Here is a 6,832-nt window from a genome sequence, read left to right on the forward strand (position 1 = left end):
GGATCAAATGCTCGTAAACAAAAAAGACTATTTAGCATTGATGTTCGGGCACTGTATAACGTGATGCGTGTGGCGGTTTTCTTGCTGCATATCTTTGTAATTTCAATCACCTCTATATCCCATCATTAGCAACCTTCGCGGCCGTATTTTGAATTATGTATTTCTTTGTTGACATTAATTAGGATACATTTGCTCCAAAAATGCTTCTATTAAAGCTGTCTCTTGTACAGCATGTCGCGTTGAACTGCTCTCTGTGGCTAATATGTGGAATGTAGGGAGCTTTCTTGTCCGTTCGGTTTTGTGTAGTTCGATATGCCATCACCGCAGCTACCACGGGGATTCAAATTAGGTTCCGTGCAGTACAGTGCCGGTACAGTGCGCGGCACGCCACTCTGTCATGCTTGACATCATTTTATTCATACTGTTCAGCTGGCATGTTGCAGTGACGCCATGCGTGACTTCACTGCGTACTCGCTAATCAGAGTTGTGAGGTGCTACGTCAACGACGCCGATACTGCAGACACAAGTGGGGTGCTTTGACTGCTGCGCTCTAAAACAATGAAGGCACCCATGTCTCAGCGAATTTTTAGTTCAGGGTTTTGAGCAACGCGGACATCAAAACTATTATTTGCACATATATCACAAAGGCGAGCTGAACACAACACGAACACGACACAGGATACAGTCAACTGCTGTAGCCGCCCTCTTGACTAACTTTCGATGCTACTTGAACACACTTCGCATGATGACGTGGCTTTATCCGCTCCGTCCCGTTTATCTACCTTGTGGTCTGTCTGTTTCCGAGCCTGTAATCCAAAGATGTACCAACTTGCCCAGCAAGACGTTCTTTTATCGACCCCCTCTGGACACGTTTAGCATACCGTGTACCGTGTTGCCGTTAACGGTACCGGAGTAGCGGGAGCCCGCCCACTGCCAGTGCGCATGCGCAGATCGCCTCGAGGGCTCCAGATGGCGCCAGATGCCCTGCAGCTGAGCGCAATTCTACCGGATCGGGACCAGTCAGCGCGTTCTCACTGGCAGTGGGCGGAATCCCGGTACTCCGGTAGCGGTAATGGCAACACGGTACACGGTATGCTAAATATGTCTAACAGTGTATGCAATTATGGCCAAAACTTGTATGAATCTCACCATAACTTCATTTTTAAAAGCCTACTAAAAACTACGATATTCATTTAGAACTTATTCAACAATAAATAGCAACCCTTGGGTTTTATGGAGGTACATTACCGCGACTTGACTGGCCAGCTTTGTATTTGCTTCGCATTTCGAATCAAAGCTGTCAAGGAAAAGGCCTTTTGAGCCTGAGTGGAGGCTTGGTACTCACAGTAAAACTAGGAAGACTGGCAGGAAAAGCAAGCAGATCGTAGCAGCCTTCATCTCTGCCTAGTAATAGAGTTCTGAAGAATTGGGTTCTCTTTAGAGCAAGCTCGAAGTTCTCTGATATACGATTGAGAGGTCATCTGTCAATTTATGCCACTCATGGCAATGAATTCTTGAGGAGATCCTCATCTAAATATCTCTTCGATATATAAAATGCGACTTGGAAAGTTCAGGAGCTTAGTTTCCATTACTTTACAAATCATATGCATTCAGAACGTCTTTAAGAGTTTAGAAACTACAGTGCTTGCATTTCTATTCCATTTGATTGCCTTAGTGCATGCGTATATTTTTCTATGTTGTCTTCAGTCACGGTTATTTAAAATATCAAAATACGCAGAAGTTATTCAAAACGTATGAAATGTCACTTATTAGCGAAGCGAGTGAATTACAAATTCAGTTCGCAGAATGTTCCCGCGAAATGTTTTAAAATAAAAATAAATAAGTTCTCAGGGGGCATCTTTTCCTCCAACGTCCTGCGCATACGCTTAGCCTTCAGGCGATAGTTTTTGCAGGCCATGGCTTTCAAAAATGGCAACCGAGCCCTTTCAAGCTGTTCTTCTATAGCAGGTATTTGCTCAACCAACGACGCAACGTAGTGCGGAGAAATAACTCGGCCCATTGCTTGTGCTTTCTACGCACACGCCGATGCGAACATGGTCTCCGCTCGTACCGCCCTCAAGTGAGAAAACGCGGGCGGTTTCCGAACCTTTTTGAGTACAGGATAAGTGCGGCGTCGGCAATGCGCTGCGCCACAGGTGTGTTCACGAATGGCGCACGTGTACCTGGCTGGCTAGTCGAAGCCAGCCCCTCTCATACTGGCCTAAAGTAGGCCTAAGAATGGCATCTATTACGTCTTAGCTCCCTCAGGTTGCTTTGACACTGGGAAAATCGGTACTTACGGCTGACAGCTTCCAGAGGTGGTTTACAGGATAAAAGTAAACTCTATTCAGTTTCTTTTGTTTTTTGCTAACAGTGGTTGTTGCCTGGAAAACGCAGCGTCAGCGATTGGATCTTGCATTGCCATCATATCATCTTATGCTTTGATAGTCGCGATCTAGACTGCCTTTTTTTTTAAACAACGACTCATTTGCTAGTCAAACTTCTTTACATCAAATCCTACTCATTCTCTGCGCACAAAATGTGAAAGAAGGGCACCAAATGGCCACCTCCTTGTCGCAGTGGTTGGCGGCACTCCTCCGGTGGCTTTTATTTTTAATCGAGCACCACTCTCGCCCCCCCCCCCCCCAATATCACATTCTCTGAAACATAACGCAAAAACATTACCACTATTATACAGTCGTGCTGAAGCTGCTTTGCGGGGTGCGACAATAGGCTGGCAGCGCTTGGTAGTTTTTGGACTCCGTGCATATTTTAGTTACTTAACGATTATTTGCTGCTCACCGCAGTCTACGAACTTTTATCTCGCTTAGAAATCGCGTTCGGCTGAATTTATGCGCAGTGGAGACTTATCGGTGTGGTCGCCGCTATTTAGAGTGTATTGCGGGGCGGTTTCATTGCGTGGATGTCTATTTGACCTGACCTTCTCATTAAGGGGGTTTTGTCTCTTCTTTGTCTCCATGGATGAACACTAATTCCATCCCGCCGAGTGATCGGTTCGAATCGTGTTTTAAAAGATACGCTAGCCAAAGCAGTCGCAATGCTTAATCCCTTACTAAAAATTAATTAAGCCTGAGGGATTCCCCAAATTAGTAGACTAACGTCGTTCCCACTTCGAGTTCAGGAGAGCAAGCTGCCGGGCTAGTTGGTGATGCATGTTGTAAACTTGGAAGCGCAAAAAACCGGACGACGGACAGAGTAAGGGAACAGAGTAAGGGAAGCGCTCGTGAACCTGTTTTTTGTGTTCCCTTACTCTGTCCGTCGTCCGGTTTTTTGCGCTTCCAAGTTTACAACACTTCGAGTTATTGGTCTATTCGCTCTCACTCTACCACCGCCAAGCCCTCCTTGTGAACTTATTTGGTAGAGCAACTTCCCCGGACAGGCGGTGGTCCCAGGTTCGAACCCCGGACGAGGACGAACTTTTATTTAACTACTAAGTATCTGTGAAAGCTGCTTAGCTTTCCTTTTCAGCCTTATGGCGTCGCTTGGGCGGATGCTAATGACTAATTGCTTCTTTATTCATCGTGAAACTGTTCCTGATGAATAATTCGGCGCTGTGTAAACTTCGAACATGTAGTTCTTACATTTGTAAGCGTCTTTCTGCACTGACATAGACGTTCGGCACGAGCAGAGCAGCATTGTTAGGAGAATTTGCGCGTCTGCAGAATGTGGCATGCCTGATCTCTAAAAGCGCAATAATGGTGCCAAAGTGAAGGTTTTTATTGACTACATCTAATACTCATCTTATCTGAGAGCATCATAGCTATTATCTGTAAAAAGAGCAAGCTCTGTGCTAATGTTGACCTTTTTATTCACTATATGTAATGCTTATACTCTATTTTTTTCAGTCCATACCAGCTGTGATGCACTAAGACAAGTGGAGTATTGGATATAACGAATGAGAAGTTTCACATCGCCACACTTGTTGTTCTGTTCACAGATTAGTCATGCCAATCACGTGTATGAGCCATACTCTGCTTGTAGCGACAACTCTTATAATAATGCTGTTTTATGCGTGCCCAAGTTCTATGTGGGTAAAGACAAATCGAAATGTCAAAACTACACGTTCATGGTCTTCAGAGTGCAGGATTATTCATTAGATACCATTTCGAGGTTGTTGATTATACTTCGCATTGCTAATACGTTCGCTAGCATGAATTGTCAACATTTAAAGCGGAACCATCTTATAGAGTTTTGCCAGCATTCAATTCCAGCCGTTTAAAGCGAAACAACTTTATAGAGCATAACGCAGAGCAAGCGGGTATACAACATAAAAAGCACAAGCATTGAAAACGGGACACGGAAAGTAGTGAAAGAGTGGTAAATGCTTCAAATAAAGCGGGATTAGTCTCTTCAAGCTGAACACTTGTTTAGAGCAATCATGAAGGCATAAACTTTTTTCCTCTTTTAAGAGAAGAAGCATTCGCGTATAAAACCATGTTTGAGAAACGCAGATGGTAGTAATATTATTGATTGTTAGTAATGTTCAAATGTACGTTTTTGATGCTAAAACAACTTCTTTTTTCAACAGCCATTCTCATCAGTGGCGGCCATGATATAAAAGTCGAGGCGGCATGTTCACTAGCAAGTTGGATAACTAAAACCTAATAACGGAGTTATTAATCAGTACAGCCGGTTGCTTCATTACAGATCCATATTTGTGCATCACCATTAGGGGCAGTGGCATCAGTTTTAAAATTTTCGAAAATGCAGTTCTCATCGGCTCTACACTGCAAGGAGTTCTGAGCCTGTACAAGCGTTAAGCGGATATCGTGTGGCAGAGGAGTACTATGTGTTACCACTATGTGATAAGACTATGTGTCACGAGCTCTTTTTCCGCCCGCTACTGCGTTCCGGATGCCTGCCAGGACCGCTTCCCAACCATCGCCAACAATTCTGGACAAAAGAAGTTTTGAACGGGAAGCTGTTTATGAACGCAGTTTTTTCATACATTGTAAGGTTTCACTATACCAATCAATATATCCACAGATCTGCCGTCGGCAGGCTTGCAATTTATTTTTGCTATTCCCGTTTATGGTATCGTCGAAAGCGTTCCCCATTGGTTTTCTATGGCACTCTTGAATGCTCGATGCGAGCAATGGATACACTACGAAAGAAAGATTTTGCTACAGTTCGGAAGAATGGACCATTATCTTCAATAATTCCACATCAGCACCTGACAGTTTTGCAAAATTCAAAATTTTTGCCCAAGATTGTTGGTCATTTGATAGTGTGAAGGGCTTTTGAGGGTCCAACTTGCTATCAGGAGAGAAACCTGTAGTTCCGTCGGCACAGGGTAGCTCTAGGAAGTGACCCCCAGTAAAACAGTTTTAGCCTGCGTCTTGTTTCTTCTGCGCTGCTTCTGCGACTAGGTGGTAATGAGGAAAAATTGTAGCGAAGATACTAAGGCTCCTTCCAGGTTGACAGCCAACTCGGCCTTGTCACTTATCAGCACCCAGAAATTCTTCAACCCTCCCATTATGCGTAAAGATTAATAAATCATTTCCATAATCTATACAGAAAGAAGTAAAAAGGGAAGTCAGCTGTGCTCCAGCGCGCTCCTTTTCAATAAAAGGGAGTGCCCACAGGACAGCTTGCACGCTTTTTACTGCTACCCGCGTTTGTCAGGTGAAGTTGCACTTGTAGTGCTAGTTGCCATAGATTGAAGCGCCAATCTCAATCAGAACGGGCCGATGCAGCCGCGGCTGGTCCAACGGAAGAGTGCGGCGTGCCGAATGCGGTGTTGTTCTCTTCGTTTGTAAACACAAGAGCAAGAAAACATAAAATTCCAACTCGCAAGAGGCACAGTTTGAGCCTGCAAAGGAAACGTCCATAAAAGCGACAGTGGGGTAGCCTTCTCGGCCTCGAGGGATTTGCCATGCGCCGTTCTTCTTTGGTCCTTGCCCACTTACCAACCCTCGACTCTATTCGAAAGTGCGAAGTTTTCTGAGTCAACCAGTCCACACACCCTCCTCTGCTCAGCACGCGAGTTTTCGCGGTGTACCCGGGTTCGAACCCGACCGCGGTGGCAGCGTTTGGATGGCGGTGAAACGCTAAGGCGCCCGTGTGCTGTGCGATGTCAGCGCACGTTTAAGATCTCCGGGACCCGCCGCGGTGGCTCAGTGGTTACTGATCCGGAGTTCCCGGGTTCGAACCCGACCGCGGCGGCTGCGTTTTTATGGAGGAAAAACGCTAAGGCGCCCGTGTGCTGTGCGGTGTCAGTGCACGTTAAAGATCCCCAGGTGGTCGAAATTATTCCGGAGCCCTCCACTACGGCACCTCCTTCTTCCTTTCTTCTTTCACTCCCTCCTTTATCCCTTCCCTTACGGCGCGGTTCAGGTGTCCAACGATATATGAGACAGATACTGCGCCATTTTCTTTCCCCTCAAAACCAATTATTATTAAGATCTCCGGGTGGTCGAAATTATTCCGGAGCCCTCCACTACGGCACCTCTTTCTTCCTTTCTACTTTCACTCCCTCCTTTTTCCTTTTCCTTACGGCGCGGTTCAGGTGTCCGCCGATATGTGAGACAGTTACTGCGCCATTTCCTTGCCCCCAAAACCAATTTGCATTTTCTGCAGTTTCTCCCCTCTTTCATGGTCCCGTACCCTTTCGAGCGCTTATATTCTGCGTACGGTTGAAACAAAGGTCCATTACGGGCATCTTATTGCATTCGTGTGCGTTCCTGCACTTCGAGGCTGTTTTTTTTTACTATGTGCGCTACGTCAGCTGCTTCCGTCATGCTTGCGGAGGTGCAGCTTGCGCTGAAACTGTTATGTTTGGTGCCGTTTACAAGCAGTTGACGCAAGGGAA

The sequence above is a fragment of the Amblyomma americanum genome, chromosome 11 (assembly GCF_052857255.1).
Source record: "Amblyomma americanum isolate KBUSLIRL-KWMA chromosome 11, ASM5285725v1, whole genome shotgun sequence".
NCBI classification, from domain to species: domain Eukaryota; kingdom Metazoa; phylum Arthropoda; class Arachnida; order Ixodida; family Ixodidae; genus Amblyomma; species Amblyomma americanum.